This window comes from Oncorhynchus tshawytscha, linkage group LG19, assembly GCF_018296145.1.
Source record: "Oncorhynchus tshawytscha isolate Ot180627B linkage group LG19, Otsh_v2.0, whole genome shotgun sequence".
Taxonomy (NCBI): domain Eukaryota; kingdom Metazoa; phylum Chordata; class Actinopteri; order Salmoniformes; family Salmonidae; genus Oncorhynchus; species Oncorhynchus tshawytscha.
In genome coordinates this window covers 44,062,624-44,086,823 of record NC_056447.1, presented here as the reverse complement: position 1 = coordinate 44,086,823, position 24,200 = coordinate 44,062,624, and the positions used below count along the sequence as shown (strand labels likewise).

The 24,200-nt window shown below is 42.2% G+C and overlaps 1 long non-coding RNA gene across 1 annotated transcript; it reads left to right on the top strand.

Annotated features, from left to right (window-relative positions):
- The first annotated feature begins 303 nt into the window (after positions 1–303).
- On the top strand, positions 304–23,724 carry LOC121840081. Its single transcript, XR_006079377.1, has 2 exons — positions 304–352; positions 22,613–23,724. It is a non-coding gene; the product is annotated as an uncharacterized LOC121840081 (long non-coding RNA).
- The last annotated feature ends 476 nt before the right edge of the window (positions 23,725–24,200 follow it).

Genomic DNA, 24,200 nt, shown 5'->3' with positions numbered 1-24,200 from the left:
GAACCTTCACCCCAGTCTGAGGTCCTGAGCGCTCTGGAGCAGGTTTTCAGCTAGGAAAACTAATCTTTCCCCTGATCCTGCCTAGTCTCCCAGTCCCTGAAAAAGATCCCCACAGCATGATGCTGCTACCTTCATACTTCACCATAAGGATTGTGCCAGGTTTCCTCCAGAAGTGACGCTTGGCATTCAGGCCAAAGGGTTCAGTCTTGGTTTCATACATTTTTTGTTCCCTTTTCCCAGATCTGTGCGTCAACACAATCCTGTCTCGGAGCTTTACGGACAATTCCTTCGACCTCATGGCTTGGTGTTTGCTCTGACATGCACTGTCAACTGTGGGACCTTACATAGACAGGTGTGTGCCTTTTGAAATCATGTCCAATCATTTGAGTTTACCACAGGTTGACTCCTATCAATTTGTAGAAACATCTCAAGGATGATCAATGGAAACAGGATGTATCTGAGTTAAATTTGGAGTCTTATAGCAAAGTGTCTAAATACTTATGTAAATAAGGTATTTCAGTTTTTTTATTTGTAATACATTTGCAAAATTTCTAAAAACCTGCTTTCAATTTATCATTATGAGGTATTGTGTGTTGATTGAGGACAAAATGAATTTAATACATTTTAGAATAAGGTTGTAAAGTAACAAAATGTGTAAAAGGGGAAGGGGTCTGAATACTTTCCAAAGACACCGTAGTCATGATTTATGTATTATCTTTAAAGTTTCCGCCGACGCCCCTGTATAAAACATAGCCATAATCCTGGGGCTGCTTTAGCACGCAGTATGCTCTTACAGGCTATGATTATGACACAACGCCCACTCAGGTGAACCAATCAAAAAGCTTTGCAGAAACTCCCTGCCCTTTCCTGTTCTTCCTAAACAGGAAACCTCAATCTCTTTACACCATTGAAAGGTGCAAAATGCAGAAATTGCTCCGCCATTTCCTGGTTGCTGAAATTCTAATAGTTGGCTTAATTTTAGTTTGTGACAAAACAAGCAAATGTAGAGAATCATTCTACCATCTAAACCGCTGTGAAATATCTTTTCAATAACCAAAAATATTATATTTTCAGGAGATTGAATCTGGTGTACAAAACCGAAAGTAAAGAATGGGAAGCATAGAAATAGTGTACATAAAACAGATACTGTATACAGCTTCTTAGACTTGCTTTCAATGAGAATGACAGATCTATAACTTACATTTCAATGTGAATTTGGTTAGGTCGGCAAAAAAGTTACATATTGCAGCTTTAAAGGGATAATTCATCCAAATTACAAAATGACATATTGGTTTCCTTTGGAAAAAATGCTAATATCAATACCAGGACTTAGAAAGGATTTGTGCCACAATTTTCTGCATATGTGTTGTTCTTTCGACACCATTGAAAATCTGTGGTTTGAATTGAAGAGGGCAGTCCATAAGCGCAGACAAAGGATATCAAGGATCTGGAAGGATTCTGTATTGAGGAATGGTCTAAGATCCCTCCCAATGTGTTCTCCGATCTCATAAAACATTGTAGAAAAAGGCTCAGTGTTGTTTTCCTTGCAAGGGGAGTATTGAAAAAAGGGGATCAAATCATTTTTAGCCCATAAAAAATAAATAATGTATCACTTGTTAAACAAAATCTTTCTCTGTACAATTGTGTTTGTTAGTATAAAATACAAAGAAAATGCAATTCTCATGGGGTGGCAGGGTTGCCTAGTGGTAGAGCGTTGGACTAGTAACTGGAAGGTTGCAAGTTCAAACCCCCGAGCTGACAAGGTACAAAATCTGTCGTTCTGCCCCTGAACAGACAGTTCCTAAGCCATCATTGAAAATAAGAATTTGTTCTTAACTCTCTTGCCTGGTTGAATAAAGGTTAAAAAAAAATACAATATATATACAGTATTTGAATTATTTATTTTATACAGTCTATTTTGCTCAGTTTTATTAAAGGATACAATATTTTTGGACCCCACCTTATCTTAAATAACTGCATTTTCACAAATTCGAGGATATAATTGTCAAGCCCATTCAAAAGTTTAGGGGACAGGACACTGAAGTATACACATTGTATTACTTTCAGATATAACGAAAAGTCTGTAAAAAAAGAATACGTTAAATCCAGCAGGCCTTTTTATATTATACATTATATTCAAAGCATTCATTTGAAATCCTTGGATTGCTTTCGTTAATTTCTCATTCACGTTGGCCTACATAAAAGAGAAAAATGCATGGCTAACATCCATTCAGTATTCAATTCCTAAACTAAAACTAGAAGCTAAAGTTTAAACCAAACTAAACTATACTCGAAACGAACTAATCATTTATCATTTATAAACTATAATTTATTTGGATTTAATTGAATCACAAACCATTATCCTATGCATTCCTCAGCAGTTTGATGTGTCATTGGTGCATGTGTTTCTTTTTCATTTAAAATTCATTGCTAAATTCATTACTGCAATCATGGAGCAAAACTCATTTTCATGCTCAAAGAGCCAATACAGCATCTAAGAGCCTGGCAGGGGCGAGAATCTGGGAAGTGATTGGCCCATTTAAATGTTTTGGCCATAGTAGCCTGCCAACAGAAAGCGTTGTCTCATTTCAATGTTCTCCCCAGCTTGTAGAATGGCGAGTGGATTAGATGGAGCCCCTAATTATTTTGGCTTTAGTTCTGGATTAACCCTCTGTACTGTCGACTTCAATTCACACTCCCCATTTGATGAAATGTGAACTGACATAAATACCGTGGCTCAGTTTCAATCCGATTATGCAGTTAAATCACCTCAATGCTAACCCAAGCATAGGACGCTGGCAGGCCTCCTTTCTACCACTCCTGCTAACAAGTGACAGCCCCTCCCCAGAACACAGGGACCCACGCTACCTCGGCATAGCCCCACGCTACACCCTTCACCCTGCATGAATGGGGCCCATTCAGTGAGGTGACGCACACAATGCACTGAATCAACCTAAATATTGTTTTATGAGCAGCAAATAGGTGGCACCCTGTAAAGAAAACTCCCGTCCTTGGAGTGATGGAATTTCCACACTTCTTAAAAGGGGTTAACAGAATAGAATAAATAGGAGAAGCTGTTACAATGGCAAGTCTTGTGTCCCTGCACCAAAGAACAAAACCGGGTAGGGAACAACAAGGAGGTAGTCTAAAAGAACCACATTTTCTGGGTATTGCTCAACCTCAAATTCATTTAGCAGCAATACGTTTCCCAGGTTTGAGTGGACAATGGCCTCTCAGTATGGCAAGGCGTTAGGCCAGTTGATGAGGTATATCTGTGTGTGGATGTCTATGAGCTGCGGTGGGAAACAGGTTTTTTCCCACATGTTGTCTATACATATCCATGGTGGTGTGGGTCTGGGGTTACAGGGGAATCCTGAGAGTAACAAAGCTCATGAGAACTCTTTTTAATATCCCACTAACGTTAGTAAATGTTGTCATTTACAGCTTTTGAGTTAAGATTTTTATTAAATTCACATTATTTCTTGAATAAAAATATGTTGCTGAAGTTTGAAGTGTATACCACCACGTCAGTATCACTTATTATTATTTAAGTTATTTAATATTTGATTGTTTTCATAATGTGGACATAAGTTAACAGCTGGAATCTTTCTCTGAATACTTAGAGCCATATTTATGAGGAGGAGTTTATGCTGGATCTAAATGTCTGTAAGGGTTGTTCCATGTCATTTCAGCAAGCCACCACACCCACCATCTCAGATTGTTCTGAAATCATTTCTGTAGTAAGAAACGGATAAGATTAGCATTCCTGCAACATTCATTTGTAGAAATATTATTTAATCTCAGAGGAATTAAGCTAAATGATTGCACCCAAATTGGCCATTTTAATTGATAGGATTCATATAATATTCAATAAAATACTATATAGTACCTAATATCCAATTTGGAACAAAAAAACGTATAATATTGAGTAAGACATGAGAAATCCACAGACATTGTAAAAAGCCACCCACGGACCCCCCACACCCCATGACAATCCCACCTAACAACCAGTAAACAGTATCACATCTCAGTGTTCAACAATTAGTATGACGCTGCGGCTTTGATTATTGTTTCTTCATCCTTTGTAATGTATTCTCAGTGAATTTGGTGGTGTTTTTTCCCCTGTTCGAGAAGTTAGTCATTGAAGTTGTTAGGTTTATGTCCCATCCTGCACCCTGATATGACCAGGTTCTGAACTCTAGATGGTGCTGTTCCTGCTATGTTAAAGGGATAGTTCACCAGAATTACATATTGGTTTCCTTAATCTGTAAGCAGTTTATGGTCACGTTATTACAGCAACCCATGCTCTGTTTTGGTTAAGGTTCATGTCCACATCCCTGTTCAACCCCAGCCCTAGCCTCAACAACAACCCTAACTCTAAGCCGATAGCTTCATGCCCACATCCCGGTTCAACCCTAACTGTAACAACTGTAACCCTAGCTTCATGTTCACATTCGGGTTCAATCCCAACATTACTGTAGCTTCAACCACAAACCTAACCCAAACCTAAATCTAACCTTAACTTCAGTATTCTATTTCCAAGAAATGCAAGACATTAGGCTTGTTCTCGAAATGACCTTCCTCGAATCTATCAGCAGAGGGCGTACTTATCATTTTTCTTTCAGTGTTTGGACTTTGAAATGACAATAATCCGCTATTTACATTTTCATGAAAAATAAATTGAAACTCTTTCAAAAAGTACAGCAAAAATAATATTTATGGAGTGAATACTGATATGAGACAGACTACTAATTACACATTGGAGTCACCTTAGATGTTAGTAGTAATATATATATATATATATATATATATATATATATATATATATATATATATATATATATATATATATATTATTACGGTTAGTAAGAATATATATATTCTTACTAACCGTAGTAAGAAAAAAATATGCATTGCAAGTCTATGCGACACTGTACAGGCCAATGTGCTACATCGACCTGCTGTAAAAATAGATATATTTCTAAAAAACATAACAATGTGTAATTTCATAGTGTCTAATGACACCCCACTGGCAAGAAAAGCCCAAATCTGATTTCCCTAAGAGGGTGCATTTCTATCCTTGAAGAGAATTGACTTTTAGGAACAAAGATAGTAAGAATGAATCATCAATGCAACAGTCAGAATTCAGGTTCCCCACTGGCCACAGAGTAGGAAGCTGACCAGTATTTGCTGAGCCTTGGCTCTGGGTCTTTAGCCCAAGCAGTCACTAATTGCCTGCTCCAGAAAGGGAAATGTTGTGGTATTGTTCCTGTCAGTGGGCAGTAATTGCAGTGAGCAGTAGGGGACAGGCTGCTGTAGAGTTTCATGTTGATTCATTGCCATTCATTGATCATTGGACCAAGTGGATGGTGACTTTCTGCATGGTGTCCACTTTAATGTTCCCAAAGACACAGTCATAAATACGCTGCCATTCATCTGCCTTGTATTTCTGAAAACAAACACATTACAATGTAATAGATTTCAAAATTCAGATAGGACTCACTCAATCTCTAGCTCCTCCTGAAGGGAGAATCAACAGGTACCACTACTGTTGTTGGCATAATAAATATGTAGAATGAATAGCCATCTCTCCAGCTGGCTGCTTCCTCTGTCTAAAGCAACTGTCAGACTTTTTAAGTCTTTAGTCATATTACAGTATACTAATGTAATTTTTTTTTGGAACACGAAGCCAAAATAAACGTGCTTATTTATATAAAGAATGTGAGTTTGGGTGTTTGAAGTTATTAGATGTTAAAGTATTAAACCTCTCACTAAAAGCTTCACTCATACATAGGTTATACTTAAACCTGAACTGGGCGGCAGGTAACCAGCGGTTAAGAGCATTGAGTCAGTAGCTGAAAGGTCGTTGGTCTGAATTCCAAGCCGACTAGGTGAAAAATCTGTTGATGTGCCTTTGAGCAAGGCTCTTAACCCTAATTGCTCCTGTAAGTCGCTCTGCATAAGAGTGTCTGCTAAATTACATTCTATTCTATTAATTGGTTCTCTAGTAAATTACTAAAACATGACTCTGTAAAAAAATATATAAAGGCCTTTTATACTTTATACTGATTACATCTTGTCATTTTCAATTAATTCTTGAACAAGCCATAAAATCTGGTTACAATTTATATTGTATTCTCCAGAAAAGACAGAACAAATATTGCAAATACAATATATGGTTAATATATGGTTAATATATACAATATATGGTTAATATATGGTTAAACTCAAACGCACTGATTGATATATATATATATATATACCCTACCGGTCAAAAGTTTTAGAACACCTACTCATTCAAGGGTTTTCTTATTTTTACTATTTTCTACATTGTAGAATAATAGTGAAGACATCAAAACTATGAAATAACACATAAGGAATCATGTACTAACCAAAAAGGTGTTAATGTCACGTTCTGACCTTTATTTCCTTTGTTTTGTCATTGTTTGGTATGGTCAGGGAGTGAGTTGGGTTGGGCAGTCTATGTTTGTTTTTCTATGATTTGGGTATTTCTATGTTTCGGCCTAGTATGTTTCTCAATCAGAGGCAGGTGTCATTAGTTGTCTCTGATTGAGAATCATACTTAGGTAGCCTGGGTTTCACTGTGTGTTTGTGGGTGATTGTTCCTGTCTCTGTGTTTTGCACCAGATAGGGCTGTTTTGGGTTTTCACGTTTTTGTTAGTTTGTTCATGTGAAGTGATTTATTAAAACATGAATCAAAATAACCACGCTGCGCTTTGGTCCGCCTCTCCGTCAATGGAAGAAATCCCTTACAGAATCACCCACCACAACAGGACCAAGCGGCGTGGTGAAAGGCAGCAGGAGCAGCGCGAGGAGTACTGGACATGGGAGGACGAATTAGATGGAAGAGGACCCTGGGCTCAGCCAGGAGAATATCGCCGCCCCAAAGAAGAACTGCAGGCGGCGAAAGCGGAGAGGCGCTGGTATGACGAGACAGCACGGCGACGCGGATGGAAGCCTGAGAGTCAGCCCCAAAAATGTCTTGGGGGGGGCTCACAGGGAGTATGGCTACGCCATGTAGGAGACCTGCGCAATCTTCCTGTGCCGGTGCGGTACATTCCAGCTCTGCGTATCGGCCGGGCTAGAGCGAGCGTCGAGCCAAGTGCCATGAAGCCGGCTCTATGCATCTGGTCCCCAGTGCATCTCCTTGGGCCGGCTTACATGGCACCAGCCTTGCGCACGGTGTCCCCGGTTCGCCTGCATAGGCCAGTGCGGGCTATTCCACCTTGCCACACTGGCAGGGCGACCGGGACCATTCAACCGGGTAAGGTTGGTCAGGCTCGGTGCTCAAGAGCTCCAGTGCGCCTGCATGGTCCGGTCTATCCGTCACCACCTCCACGCACGAGCCCTCCGGTGGCAGCCCCCCGCACCAGGCTGTCTCTCCGGCTCATCCTTACAGGTGCTCCCGCCTGTCCAGCGTTGCCGGAGCCTTCCTCCTCTCCAGCGCTGTCGGAGTCTCCCGCCTGTCCAGAGCCGCCGGAGTCTCCCGCCTGTCCAGAGCCGCCGGAGCCTCCCGCCTGTCCGGCGCCGCCGGAGCCTCCCGCCTGTCCGGCGCTGCTGCCGGAGCCTCCCGCCTGTCCGGCGCTGCTGCCGGAGCCTCCCGCCTGTCCGGCGCTGCTGCCGGAGCCTCCCGCCTGTCCGGCGCTGCTGCCGGAGCCTCCCGCCTGTCCGGCGCTGCTGCCGGAGCCTCCCGCCTGTCCGGCGCTGCTGCCGGAGTCTCCCGCCTGTCCGGCGCTGCTGCCGGAGTCTGAGGCGCCAGAGCCCAGAGGCGCCAGAGCCCCTCTGTCCAGAGCTTCTGCCCCTCTGTCCAGAGCTTCTGCCCCTCTGTCCAGTGGGGTCATTGAGAAGGGTGGCCATGGTTAGAAAGCCACGGAGGCGGACAATAAGGCGGACTAAGACAATGGTGAAGTGGGGTCCGCGTCCCGCGCCAGAGCCGCCACCGCGGACAGACGCCCACCCAGACCCTCCCCTATAGGTCAAGGTTTTGCGGCCGGAGTCCGCACCTTTGGGGGGGGGGATACTGTCACGTTCTGACCTTTATTTCCTTTGTTTTGTCATTGTTTGGTATGGTCAGGGCGTGAGTTGGGGTGGGCAGTCTGTTTGTTTTTCTATGATTTGGGTATTTCTATGTTTCGGCCTAGTATGGTTCTCAGTCAGAGGCAGGTGTCATTAGTTGTCTCTGATTGAGAATCATACTTAAGTAGCCTGGGTTTCACAGTGTGTTGTGGGTGATTGTTCCTGTCTCTGTGTTTTGCACCAGATAGGGCTGTTTTGGGTTTTCACGTTTCTTGTTTTTGTTCGTTTGTTCATGTGATTTATTAAAACATGAATCAAAATAACCACGCTGCGCTTTGGTCCGCCTCTCCATCAATGGAAGAAATCCCTTATAGTTAAACAAATCCAAATATACTTTATATTTAAGATTCTTCAAATTACCACCCAGCAAAGCTGCCTTGACAGCTTTGCACACTCTCAGCATTCTTTCAACCAGCTTCATGAGGTAATCACCTGGAATGCATTTAAATTGACAGGTGTGCCTTGTTAAAAGTAAATATGTGGAGTTTATTTCCTTCTTAATGCGTTTGAGCCAATCAGATGTGTTGTGACAAGGTAAGGGTTATACAGAAGATAGTCCTCATTGGTAAAGATGAAGAATAGCTCAAATATTCAAAGAGAAATGACAGTCCATCGTTACTTTAAAACATGAAGGTCAGTCAATACGGAACATTTCAAGTACTCTGAATGTGCAGTTGTAAAAACCATCAAGCTCTATGATGACACTGGCTCTCATGAGCACCACCACAGGGATGGAAGACCCAGAGTTACCTCTGCTGCAGAGGATATGTTCATTAGGGTTACCAGCCTCAGAAATTGCAGCCCAAATAAATGCTTCAGAGTTCAAGTAAAAGACAAATCTTAACATCAACTGTTCAGAGGACACTGTGAATCAAATCAATTTGTCACGTTAATTTGTCACGTGCACCAAATACAACAGGTGAAATGCTTACTTACAAGCCCTAAGCAACAGTGCAATTTTTAAGGAAAAAATAGGTATTAGGTAAACAAAAGATAAGTAAAGAAATTAAAAAAATTAAAAAGTGAAATGAAAGTAAAAATAACAGTTGTGAGGCTATATACAGGTGGTACCGGTAGAGTCAATGTGCGGGGGCACCGGTTAGTCGGGCTAATTGAGGTAATATGTACATGTAGCTATAGTTAAAGTGACTATGCATAAATGATAAACAGAGTAGCAGCAGCGTAAAAGGGGGGGGTGGTGAGACAATGCAAATAGTCCGGGTAGCCAATGTGCGGTTAGTCGGGCCAATTGAGGTAATATGGACATGAATGTATAGTTAAAGTGACTATGCATAGATGATAAACAGAGTAGCTGCAGCGTAAAAGAGGGTTTGGGGGAAGAGTGGGGGGATACAATGCAAATAGTCCGGGTAGCCATTTTTTACCTGTTCAGGGGTAAAAGGCTTGAGGGTTAAAGCTGTTGAGAAGCATTTTGGTCCTAGACTTGGCGCTCAGGTACCACTTGCCTTGGCGGTTCTAGACCATTTAAGCTGGGGCCAGTTGTACTGTTAGAGGGGCCAGTGACATTAGACGTTATTGTTGTCATCGTTTTCTTCACTGCATTGCAGGCATTAGCAGGCAAAAGACCATGTTCATAATCATCATCGTTGCCACTGAACGATAGCAAAAATTTGTTATGTAAAAATGATTTCATACTCCACATTTAGGGGGGCCACAAGGGGTCCAAAATTGTTGTCACAGGGGCAATTCCCCCACCCCAGAACCGCCACTGACCACTTGCCATGCGGTAGCAGAGAGAACAGGGGTGGCTGGGGTCTTGACAATTCTTAGGGCCTTCCTCTGACACTGCCTGGTGTAGAGGTCCTGGATGGCAGGCAGCTTAGCCCCAGTGATGTACTGGGCCATACGCACTACCCTCTGTAGTGCCTTGCAGTGATGCAACCAGTCAGGATGCTCTCGATGGTGCAGCTGTAGAACCTTTTGAGGATCTGAGGACCCATGCCAAATCTTTTCAGTCTCCTGAGGGGGAATAGGTTTTGTCGTGCCCTCTTCACGACTGTCTTGGTGTGTTTGGACCATTCTAGTTTGTTGGTGATGTGGACACCAAGGAACTTGAAGCTCTCAACCTGCTCCACTACAACCCCGTCGATGAGAATGGGGGCGTGCTTGGTCCTCCTTTTCCTGTAGTCCACAATCATCTCCTTTGTCTTGATTACGTTGAGGGATAGGTTGTTATTCTGGCACCACCCGGCCAGGTCTCTGACCTCCTTCCTATATGCTGTCTCATCGTTGATGGTGATCAGGCCTACCACTGTTGTATCGTCGACAAACCTAATGATGATGTTGAAGTCGTGCCTTGCCATGTAGTCGTGGGTTAACAGGGAGTACAGGACTGAGGGGCCAATGAGGGGCTCCAGTGTTGAGGATCAGTGTGATAGATGTGTTGCTACCTACCCTCACCACCTGGGGACGGCCCATCAGGAAGTCCAGGATCCAGTTGCAGAGGGAGGTCTTTAGTCCCTGGGTCCTTTGCTTAGTGATGAGCTTTGAGGGCACTATGGTGTTGAATGCTGAGCTGTAGTCAATGAATAGCATTCTCAGGTAGGTGTTCCTTTTGTCCAGGTGGGAAAGGGCAGTGTGGAGTGCAATAGAGATTGCATCATCTGTGGATCTGTTTGAATGGTACGCAAATTGGAGTGGGTCTAGGGTTTCTGGGATAATGGTGTTAATGTGGGCCATTACCAGCCTTTCAAAGCACTTCATGGCTACGGACGTTAGTGCTACGGGTCTGTAGTCATTTAGGCAGGTTACCTTAGTTCGCTTGGGCACAGGGACTATGGTGGTCTGCTTGAAGCATGTTGGTATTACAGACTCAACCAGAGACATGTTGAAAATGTCAGTGAAGACACCTGCCAGTTGGTCAGCACATGCCCGGAGCACACGTCCTGGTAATCCGTCTTGCGCAGCGGCCTTGTGAATGTTAACCTATTTAAAGGTCTTACTCACGTCGGCTACGGAGAGCGTGATCACACAGTTGTCCGGAACATCTGATTCTCACATGCATGCCTCAGTGTTGCTTGCCTCGAAGCAGAGAAGTGGTAGGCTCGTGTCACTGGGCAGCTTGCGGCTGTGCTTCCCTTTGTAGTCTGTACTAGTTTGCAGGCTCTGCCACATCCGACGAGCGTCGGAGCCGGAGTAGTACGATTCAATCTTAGTCTTGTATTGGCGCTTTGCCGGTTCGTCAGAGGGCATAGCAGGATTTCTTATAAGCTTCCGGGTTAGAGTCCCGCACCTTGAAAGTGGCAGCTCTACCCTTTAGCTCAGTGCGAATGTTGCCTGTAATCCATGGCTTCTGGTTGGGATATGTACGTACAGTTACTGTTGGGACGACATCCTCTATGCACTTATTGATAAAGCCAGTGACTGATGTGGTGTACTCCTCAATGCCATTGGAAGAATCCCGGAACATATTCCAGTCTGAGCTAGCAAAACAGTCCTGTAGTTTAGCATCTGCATCATCTGACCACTTTTTTATAGATCGAGTCATTGGTGTTTCTTGCTTTAATTGTTGCTTGTAAGCAGGAATCAGGAGGATAGAATTATGGTCATATCTGCCAAATGGAGGGTGAGGGAGAGCTTTGTACATGTCTCTGTGTGTGGAGTAAGGGTGATTTAGAATTATTTTCCTTCTGGTTGCACATTTCACATGCTGATAGAAATGAGGTAAAACTGATTTAAATTTCCCTGCATTAATGTCACCGGCCACTAGGAGCACTGCCTCTGGGTGAGTGGTTTCCTATTTGCTCATTTCCTTATACATCTGGCTCAGTGCCGTCTGTGGTGTCCATCTGTGGTGGTAAATAAACAGCCACGAAAATAATAGATGAGACCACTCTTGGAAAATAGTGTGGTCTACAGCTTGTCATGAGATACTCTACTTCAGTCGAGCAAAATCTAGAGACTTCCTTAGATTTCGTGCACCAGCTGTTGTTTACAAATGTACACAGACTGTCATCTTACCGGAGTGTGCTGTTCTATCTAGCCGGTGCAGTGTATATCCCGCTAGCTGAATGTTTTCCATGTCGTCATTCGGCCACGATTCGGTGAAACATAAGATATTACAGTTTTTGATGTCCCGTTGGCAGGATATTCGTGATCGTACCTCGTCTAATTTATTGTCCAATGATTTTACGTTGGCAAGTAATATTGATGGTAAGGGCAGATTTCCCACTCGCCGTCGGTGGATCCTTACGAGGCACCCCGCCCTGTGTCTTCTATACCTATGTCTCTTTCTCTTGCCAATGATTTTGGTCTTGTCGGGTGTCTGAAGTACATCCTGTGCATCCTGCTTGTTGAAGAAAAAAATCTTTGTCTAATCTGAGGTGAGTGATCGCTGTCCTGATATCCAGAAGCTCTTTTTTTGCCATAAGATATGGTGGCAGAATATTATGTACAAAATAAATTACAAAACACAAAAAAAAAACCACAATAGCACAATTTGTTAGGTGCCCATAAAACGGCTGCCATTTCTTCCGGCTCCATCTTGCTAGTGGCCATGACTGAATTGCTGCAAAGAAACCACTACCAAAGGACACCAATAATAAGAAGAGACTTGCTTGGGCCAAGAAACATGATCAATGACATTAGAAAAGTGGAAATGTGTCCTTTGGTCTGTCCAAATTGGAGATGTTTTGTTCCAACTGCCATGTCTTTGTGAGACGCAGAGTAGGTGAACAAATGATCTCTGCATGTATATTTCCCACCGTAAAGCATGGAGGAGGAAGTGTTATGATTTAGGGGTGCTTTGCCAGTGACACTGTCTGTGATTTATTTAGAATTCAAGGCACACTTAACCAGCATGGCTACCACAGCATTATGCAGCGATACGCCATCCCATCTGGTTTGGGCTTAGTGGGACTATACATTTTTTTTCAACAGGACAATGACCCAACACACCTCCAGGCTGTGTAAGGGCTATTTCACCAATAAGGAGAGTGATGGAGTGCTGCATCAGATGACCTAGCCTCCACAATCCCCCGACCTCAACCAAATTGAAAATGTTTGGGATGAGTCGGACCGCAGAGTGAAGGAAAAGGAGCTAACAAGTGCTCAGCATATGTGGGAACTCCTTCAAGACTGTTGGAAAAGCATTCCAGGTGAAGCTGGTTGAGAGAATGCCAAGCGTGTGCAAAGCTGTCATCAAGGCAAAGTTTGGCTACTTTGAAGAATCTCATATATAAAATATATTTTGATTTGTTTAACACTTTTTTGGTTACTCCATGATTCCATATGTGTTATTTCATAGTTTTGATGTCTTCGCTATTATTCTACAATGTAGTAAATAGTAAAAATAAAGAAAACCCTTGACTGAGTAGGTGTCCAAACTTTTGACTGGTACTGTATATCTCAGCACTGCAGATTTTGCTGCCAAGAGACAGAATCATTAGATAATTCATTCTGGTATTACCCCCATGTACAGTAGCTTGTTTATGGTCACAGGTTCAGGAATGGCTGAAAAATCACAACATTAACCCTACAAATAGCAGTGTTGGGTACTTTCAGAAGACATAGTCAATCAATCAATAATATAGCAATACTCTTAGGAAAAATATGTATCTTTATCTTACAATCTGTGGATACTATGTGATTAGAAAGGTTAACAATGTATGTATGTAAGACATCCCAGCACAGTTGAAAAATCTTTGGCACATGAAAATCAAGAGAGGGTGGTCTACGGAGATAGCTGGGATGGGCTGAGAGTAGCTGAGGGCTGGGATTAAAAAGCTCATAATCAGTAATAGTTATTACTGAAAACATTATATATAATGTGAACCGGAGATGTCTGAGTACTATCTTTTACAAATGTAATGTGTATATAAAATAACTATCTTTGTCATGTGAATGATATGTATAAAAGTACCATGTAGGTATACTAAAATAAAGCTGTAGAGCTGAAATAAAAGATCCCAGAAATTTACCATACTCACAAAAAGCTTATTTATATCAAATTTTGTGCGCAAAATTGTTTACATCTCTGTAAGTGAACATTTCTACTTTACTAAGATAATCCATCCACCTGATAGCTGTGGCATTTCAAGAAGCTGATTGAACAGCATTTTAGAGAATTTGGCAGTACCTCCAACCGGCCTCGCAACCGCAGACCATGTGCAACCACGCCAGCCCAGGACCTCCACATCCGGCTTCCTCACCTGTGGGATCGTCTGAGACCAGCCACCCGGACAGTTGATGAAATTGTGGGTTTGCACAACTGAAAAATTTCTGGACAAACTTTCAGAAACCATCTCAGGTAAGCTTATCTGCGTGCTCGTTGTCCTCACCAGGGTCTTGACCTGACTGCAGTTTGGCGTCATAATCGACTTCAGTGGGCAAATGCTCACCTTCAATGGCCACTGGCACGCTGGTAAAGTGTGCTCTTCATGGATGAATCCCGGTTTCAACTGTACCGGGCAGATGGCAGACAACGTTGCTGATGTCAACGTTGTAAACAGAGTGTCCCATGGTGGCAGTGGGGTTATGGTATGGGCAGACATAAGCTACGGACAACGAACACAATTACATTTTATCGATGACAATTTGAATGCACAGAGACACTGTGATGAGATCCTGAGGCCCATTGTTGTGCCATTCATCCACCGCCATCACCTCATGTTTCAGCAGGATAATGCACAGCACCATGTCGCAAGGGTTTGTACACAATTCCTGGAAGCTGAAAATGTCCCAGTTCTTCCATGGCCTGAATACTCACCAGAGATGTCACCCATTTAGCATGTTTTATGATGCTCTGGATTGACGTGTAAGAAAATCCAGCAACTTCGCACATCCATTGAAGAGGAGTAGGACAACATTCCACAGGCAATAATCAACAGCCTGATCAACTCTATGCCAAGGAGATGTGTTGCGCTGCATGAGGCATATGGTGGTCACACCAGATACTGACTGGTTTTCTGATCCATGCCCCTACCTTGTTTTTAAAAGGTATCTGTGATCAACAGATGCATATCTGTTTTCCCAGTTATGTGAAATCCATAGATTAGAGCCTAATTACTTTATTTCAATTGAGTGATTTCCTTATATGAACTGTAACTCAGTAAAATCTTTGAAATTGTTACATGTTGCGCTTATATTTTTGTTCAGTGTAAAATGTGTGTAAAATGTATATGTAACAAAAGAGCTGTAAAAACCAAAAATAGAAAACAACGTTTATTTTTTTTTTTTTTTTTGGGGGGCAACAAGGGTTCCAAAAGGGTTCTTCGGCTTTCCTCATAGGATAACCCTTTTTGGTTCCAGGTAGAATCCTTTTTAACCAGGTAGAACGCTTTTGGGTTTCATGTTGAACTCTCTGTGGAAAGGGTTCTACATGGAACCAAAGGGTTCTACCTGGAACCAAAAAGGGTCCTTCAAAGGGTTATTCTACGGGGACAGCTGAAGACCGTTTTAGGTTCTTTAGGTTCTTTTTTTTCTAAGAGTGTAGTGGCAGGACAAGTTCAGACTGTTGTTGAAATACAAACAGTCCTGCTTGTGTTGAGATGCCTTGGCTGCTGTGCACACTGAATGTAAATATCATATTGTAGTGTCTGCCTTTTGAGATGAACTAGGCTGTGTAATACAATGTAGTCCTTCACTTTTCTATACTTGAATATGATGATTGAGCAACCTATTAGTTAAAGCTTCCTTTTAATTTTTTTTTATATGTAATTAATCATTGGTCCATAGCCTGCTCTGAGCGACATCCCACAAACTCTTCAAAGACGCAAAAAGCAATGCCCGTGATTTTCCCAGGCCAGAGAATATGATGAATCACTAAATTGGTATGCACCTCAATAACACTTCAAAGTCTCTTAGGCAATATGTGTTTTGGATTTCATAACCATTAGCCACTTAAATGATTTCATTGTTACAGGGCTGGATCAGTGGAATGGCTCTTTTGTGTCTCCAAGTTGTACACAAAACAGTTAAAGAAAAGCTTGTCTAGATCATTTGTTTTCAGCTAATGTGACACATTGTTCTCTCACTGTGCAGTGACACATTTTGCCTACATCTTTGGAGATAATGTAATGGAATAGAAGATAAGAATATAATACATTTCCTTTGGTAAAGTACACTACACAAAGGCCTGTCACCTTTAGGCAACAAGTGGACTTCCACTAGGAAATGTGATAGGGTAGTCCTGTTGACAAACAAGTCACACATGGAAAACCATGTTAAGCCCGACAAAGAGGCTCACAAGTTGTGTCTAGAACTGGGGTCCACAGATCCACAGTTTGTGTGGAAGCACAGTGTCAGTGTGGGTAACAGCAGACCCACCACAGCCCAAGCCAGCTTCCCTACCAGGGGGCAAACAGAGCTACAAATGGCCGTGCAGAGGGAACAATCCCAGAGTGAATGGAGCAGCATTAGCCAGGCCCCTAATGCCAGTTTACTAACACCTGTATTAGTGCACCATCACTGTGGGGAAGACCACTGTCCAACAACTAGTAATCCCATAAGCTCCCACAACATTTGCATATTCCTCATTATCTTATTTAAACCTGAAGAAGGCAGTTTTTCACAGCTGGCGGCCTCTACTCCCACTGCCTGGGTGGCTGTGGAATAGAGTAATGTTCGTGAATGTGAGGTTGATATGTATGTAAGGGATTAACAGAATGGGTTTGGGTGTGAAGCAATGCAGCCATATCCTCTACACAGGATCAGGGTAATTGGAGGGGTGGAGAAGATGGCCGATCCATTACGTTGAGTCTGTTTGCTCAGCGGTCAGCCGGCCTAGTTTGGCAATTTTGCTCCCGCTTTTGGCACTGCTACTTTGCAATAGTGTGTGTGTGTGTCTGTGTGTGTGTGTGTTGGGGTGGGGGCTTTTTGTCCCCAACCATAGCCCTTAGAACCTCTATGTATTCACCAAGCTATGAAGATCCCCCTACAAAGCAAATGCCTTGAAGATTTAGCATGGCAGACTAGTAGTGTTGAAAAAGGGAAAAATTGCTGTGGAAATTTCAAGTGGTACTTGAGGGGCGACCCAATCAGACCACACATTCTGCTCTCAACAAGTGAGAGATCATTGAAATCTATAAACACCTCCAAAGCCTCTTTCTTATTTTTATTAATTCTCTGCTTTCAAATCTCTGCATCAAATGCGCCGAAAGCTACTTCAAAGAAGATTGTAATGGTTCAAATTCAGCATAAAGAGAAAGCCATTATTGAAAGGCTCTCTTGCATCATTTATTTGATTGTGTTGTATTTATATTTGAAAGCTAGTGGAAATATCACATAGTATTCAAAGGAACAATGTTTCAAGTCTTGTTACTTTTTACAAATATACATTACCAGTCAAAGGTTTGGACATACCTTCTCATTCAAGGGTTTTTCTTTATTTTTAAGATTTTCTACATTGTAGAATAATAGTGAAGACATCAAAACTATGAAATAACACATATGGAATCATGTAGTAACCAAAAAAGTGTTAAACAAATCAAAATATATTTTATATTTGAGATTCTTCAAAGTAGCCACCCATTGCCTTGAAGACAGCTTTGCACACTCTTGGCATTCTCTCAACCAGCTTTATGAGGTAGTCACCTGGAGTGCATTACAATTAACAGGTGTGCCTTGTTAAAATTAATTTGTCGAAATTCTATCCTTCTTAATGCATTTCAGCCAATCAGTTGTGTTGTGACAAGGTAGGGGTGGTATACAGAAGATATCCCTATTTGGTAAAAGACCAAGTCCATATTATGGCAAGAACAGCTCAAATAAGCAAAGAGAAACGACAGTCCATCATTACTTTAAGACATGAAGGTTGGTCAATATGGAACATTTCAAGAAGAAGTTTCTTCAAGTGCAATCACAAAAACCATAATGCGCTATGATGAATCTAGCACTCATGAGGACCACCACAGGAATGGAAGACCCAGAGTTACCTCTGCTGCAGAGGATAAGTCGTTAGAGTTAACTGCACCTCAGATTGCAGACCAAATAAGTCCTTCACAGAGTTCAAGTAACAGACACATCTCAACATCAACTGTTCAGAGGAGACTGCGTGAATCAGGCCTTCATGATCGAAGAAACCACTACTAAAGGAATTGCCTAGTTAAATGAAGGTTAAATAAAAAATAAAGGACACCAATAAGAAGAGACTTGCTTGGGCCAAGAACCACAAGCAATGGACATTAGACCGGTGGAAATATGTCCTTTGGTCTGACGAGTCCAAATTTGAGATTTTTAGTTCCAACAAGGAATAGGAGATGTGATGGTGTAGGGGTGCTTTGCTAGAGACACGGTTGAGGATTTATTTAGAATTCAATGCACACTTAACCAGCATGGCTACCACAGAATTCTGCAGCGATACGCAATCCCACCTGGTTTGCGCTTAGTGGGACTATCATTTGTTTTTTAACAGGACAATGACCTAACACACCTCCAGGCTGTGTCCATATGCTGACCAATTTTCAACCTGTCCCTGACTGAGTCAGTAATACCAACATGTTTCAATCAGACCACCATAGTCCCTGTGCCCAAGAACACTAAGGTAACCTGCCTAAATGACTACCAACCCGTAGCACTCACATCTGTAGCCATGAAATGTTTGAAAGGCTGGTCATGGCTCACATCAACACCATTATTCCAGAAACCATAGACCCACTCCAATTTGCATACCGCACCAACAGATCCACAGATCATGCAATATCTATTGCACTCAACACTGCCCTTTCCCACCTGGACAAAAGGAACACCTATGTGAGAATGGTGTTCATTGACTACAGCTCAGCGTTCAACACCATAGTGCCTTCAAAACTCGTCACTAAGCTAAGGACCCTGGGACTAAACACCTCCCTCTGCAACTAGATCCTGGACTTCCTGTCCAGCTGCCCCCAGGTGGTATGGGTAGGTAACAACACATCTGCCACGCTGATCCTCAACATAGGGGCCCCTCAAGTGTGCATGCTCAGTATCCTCCTGTACTCCCTGTTCACTCATGACTGCATGGCCAGGCACGACTCCAACACCATCATTAAATTTGCAGATGACACAACAGTGGTAGGCCTGATCACCAACAACGATGAGACAGCCTATAGGTAGGAGGTCAGAGACCTGGTCGTGCAGGGCCAGGATAACAACCTATCCCTCAACGTAATCAAGACAAAGGAGATGATTGCCGACTACAGGAAAAGGAGGGCCGAGCACGCCCCCATTCTCATCGACGGGGCTGTAGTGGAGCAGGTTGAGAGCTTCAAGTTCCTTGGTGTCCACATCACCAACAAACTAGAATGGACCAAACACACCAAGACAGTTGTGAAGAGGGCACGACAAAGCCTATTCCCCCTCAGGAGACTGAAAAGACTTGGCATGGGTCCTCAGATCCTCAAAAAGTTATACAGCTGCACCATCGAGAGCATCCTGACTGGTTGCATCACTGTCTGGTATGGCAACTGCTCAGTATCTGACCGGAAGGTTCTACAGAGGGTAGTGCGTACGGCCATGTACATCACTGGGGCCAAGCTTCCTGCCATCCAGGACCTCTATACAAGGCAGTTTCAGAGGAAGGCCCTAAGAATTGTTACAGACTCCAGCCACCCTTGTCATAGACTGTTCTCTCTGCTACCACATGGCAAGCAGTACCGGAGCGACAAGTCTAGGTCCAAGAGGTAATATGTACCTACATGTACATATTACCTCAATTACCTTGACTAGTCTGTGCCTCTGCACATTGACTCTGTACCAGTACAGCTGCTTTTAATTATTTGTTATTTAAACATTTTCCTTATCTATTTTTTATACTTATTTTCTTAAAACTGCATTGTTTGTTAAGGGCTTGTAAGTAAGCATTTCACTGTGAGGTCTACAACTTGTATTCGGCGCATGTGACAAATAAAATGGAATTTTATTTTATTTGATTTAAGTGCTATTTGACCAAGAAGGGGAGTGATGAAGTGCTGCATCAGTAGACCTGGCCTCCACAATCACCCAACCTCAACCCAATTGAGATGATTTATGATGAGTTGGACTGCAGAGTGAAGGAAAAGCAGCCAACAAATGCTCATCATACAGTGCCTTGCGAAAGTATTCGGCCCCCTTGAACTTTGCGACCTTTTGCCACATTTCAGGCTTCAAACATAAAGATATAAAACTGTATTTTTTGTGAAGAATCAACAACAAGTGGGACACAATCATGAAGTGGAATGACATTTATTAGATATTTCAAACTTTTTAACAAATCAAAAACTGAAAAATTGGGCGTGCAAAATTATTCAGCCCCTTTACTTTCAGTGCAGCAAACTCTCTCCAGAAGTTCAGTGAGGATCTCTGAATGATCCAATGTTGACCTAAATGACTAATGATGATAAATACAATCCACCTGTGTGTAATCAAGTCTCCGTATAAATGCACCTGCACTGTGATAGTCTCAGAGGTCCGTTAAAAGCGCAGAGAGCATCATGAAGAACAAGGAACACACCAGGCAGGTCCGAGATACTGTTGTGAAGAAGTGTAAAGCCGGATTTGGATACAAAAGATTTCCCAAGCTTTAAACATCCCAATGAGCACTGTGCAAGCGATAATATTGAAATGGAAGGAGTATCAGACCACTGCAAATCTACCAAGACCTGGCCCGTCCCTCTAAACTTTCAGCTCATACAAGGAGAAGACTGATCAGAGATGCAGCCAAGAGGCCCATGATCACTCTGGATGAACTGCAGAGATCTACAGCTGAGGTGGGAGACTCTGTCCATAGGACAACAATCAGTCGTATATTGCACAAATCTGGCCTTCATGGAAGAGTGGCAAGAAGAAAGCCATTTCTTAAAGATATCCATAAAAAGTGTTGTTTAAAGTTTGCCACAAGCCACCTGGGAGACACACCAAACATGTGGAAGAAGGTGCTCTGGTCAGATGAAACCAAAATGGAACTTTTTGGCAACAATGCAAAACGTTATGTTTGGCGTAAAAGCAACACAGCTCATCACGCTGTACACACCATCCCCACTGTCAAACATGGTGGTGGCAGCATCATGGTTTGGGCCTGCTTTTCTTCAGCAGGGACAGGGAAGATGGTTAAAATTGATGGGAAGATGGATGGAGCCAAATACAGGACCATTCTGGAAGAAAACCTGATGGAGTCTGCAAAAGACCTGAGACTGGGACGGAGATTTGTCTTCCAACAAGACAATGATCCAAAACATAAAGCAAAATCTACAATGGAATGGTTCAAAAATAAACATATCCAGGTGTTAGAATGGCCAAGTCAAAGTCCAGACCTGAATCCAATCGAGAATCTGTGGAAAGAACTGAAAACTGCTGTTCACAAATGCTCTCCATCCAACCTCACTGAGCTCGAGCTGTTTTGCAAGGAGGAATGGGAAAAATTTCAGTCTCTCGATGTGCAAAACTGATAGAGACATACCCCAAGCGACTTACAGCTGTAATCGCAGCAAAAGGTGGCGCTACAAAGTATTAACTTAAGGGGGCTGAATAATTTTGCACGCCCAATTTTTCAGTTTTTGATTTGTTAAAAAAGTTTGAAATATCCAATAAATGTCGTTCCACTTCATGATTGTGTCCCACTTGTTGTTGATTCTTCACAAAAAAATACAGTTTTATATCTTTATGTTTGAAGCCTGAAATGTGGCAAAAGGTCGCAAAGTTCAAGGGGCCGAATACTTTCGCAAGGAACTGTATGTGGGAAAGACTGTTGGAAAAGCATTCCAGGTGAAGGTGGTTGAGATAACCTTTTTTTGGTTACTACATGATTCCATATGTGTTATTTCATAGTTTTGATGTCTACAATGTAGAAAATATTAAAAATAAAGAAAAAACCCTTGAATGACTAGGTGTGTCCAAACTTTTGACTGGTACTGTATTTCAGCAAGTTATAACACAAAATCATATCTGAAAGATGGAATGTATACTGTAAGAAGTATATTATGTGCTGTGATTGATGTTGCCATTCTCAGCAACTCAACTTGTAAAATCAAAGCCAGAAAAAGAGATGAGACAGTATTTGTTATGGTAAGATGGTTTTACCCAGGGCTAACACACCAGACTGTATCCCAGACAAATTCAATAACTTCCTGAAATCAAATACATGTTTGCCAAGAACAACTGATCAGTGGAACATCACAAAGTAGATAATTTGCAATGGATGGTTGCTGTGTTAAAATCTGGATTTGTAGTTTGTATTATCTCTACTAAAGACCACTAGACAGAAGTGTTTTATGTGTGGGAAGGAGTTAGTTTTGCTATTAGCCCATTAAAGCTGACAAATCCTGTTATCTGAGATATGTTGTGCCATCTAGAAGCCATGGAGTCAGTGGTGTTTCCTGACATGCCTGTTTGCTACCTAAGGCATAATTTGTGCCGTGTTGGGATTCGAAGATTGCCTGTTGACATCGTTTCATGCATGTTCACAGTATGTCACCAGCTCAACATTATCTCTCCAGTTCTGATGTTGTGAGCTCTGCTCATGGCTCACTGTCTCGATGACGCTTGATGCCACTTGTGCTGAACGTAGGTTAATTAACCCCTGCCTGCATCCTTCCCCCCTCAGGCATCCTCACACACAAACACTCACAGGCCAGCACAAAGGTTTGGTGGTAACAAGCAGATAAAAGGCCCATAATGACATGGCACCAGGTTAGAACAAACGTCATGAACCGGTGGCTTCCATCATGTCTTCTGCCTCAGCGAACAACACAAGAGGCCATGTCTCGTGCGGACCATGTGACCGGAATTGTATTGATCACTCAATTTGTGGCCCTGGCTATCCTGGGGCCGTCTGGTGTTATCCCTGGAGGGCTGGCCCAGGAGGGGCTGGCCCAGGGCTCTGTCTGCTCCCCTGACAGGGCCAGCTCTGGGGGTGAAGAATGGGGGAGGCGGGTGGTGTGACTAAGCAGAGTCTTGTTAGAGTGGGGCGGTGCGGACGGGAGGGGCGCATCGCCAAGCCCTGTCCAAAAACAGGCTGCTGCTCGCTTTTTTACATCCCACCAACTGTTCACATTTCAACGCTCTGACCCTTTTTTCATTTCTATACAATACATCGTTAACAAAACAGTTTACAAACCACGGGTGATACATTATCCACTCTGACTTCCCAGATTTACTCAGACTAATGGATTAACCACTGAGCTGTGTAGAGTCCACACATGACTAATGCTCAATATCTCCTTTGTGTGGTATTTGAAAACAAATGCAAACTTACAGGTCGTATCTGTAATACTTGTGTGTATATTATAAATTAAGAGTTTTTTCCAAAAGTCTATATCCACCAATTTTTCACATTTGTTTTTTTAATAAAAAATGATTGCTTTTGGGTACCTTCATGTGTGTGTAAAATATTACTTTTCTCAGATTTTGTATTCATAGATTTGAGATGTGTATGAGTTTTTACTTAATTTTTTGCATAATGCTACATGTCCATTGTTTAGATGGAATGGAATGTTTGTATCCTGTATATTTGAATGTGATATGTGGTTGTCTTAAGGTGAATGCACAAACTGTAAGTCACTCTGGATAAGAGCATCTGCTAAATTACTCAAATGTAAAATGTAACTGTTTAACATACAGATCTCATATTACTGTATAGAATACCTTTTTTGTACACGTTGATGTCACAAATGTATAATTTGTACAGTTCTTTATTAAAAATGTAGTTATTTGTTACATTTGACTGTGTAAAACTTTGCAGTACCACCTGTTTCTCTGAGAGTGAGGTGGATATATATTGCATTTTGCAAAGAAAACTGATTATTTGTCTCTGGAATGAAATCATTTGGTGATAGATTTCATTGAACAACCCCATGCCATTATTAGATCGTGAAAAAACACGAATCTCTTTCATCATTTTTTTAAACAATAAAAGCTAATTTACCAACATTTCTGAAAATGGATATATAGTATTTTGGAATGAAACCTTAAATATATACACATATCATTCTCTATTTGACATGCAATTCTGATATTGGTTGGAACTCAAATGTAAGAGTTTAGCAAACAAGTCAACTTGATTCTCAAGAACTTAAGGTACGGACACAACGGTAGCGTTTTCTGGCTGAAAGTACGTAACACCTCTTAGCAGAGTGCCGGTCGCAATTTGCAAACCGAGTGCAAACCAATTCTTGTAAAAACAGGCAAAAATG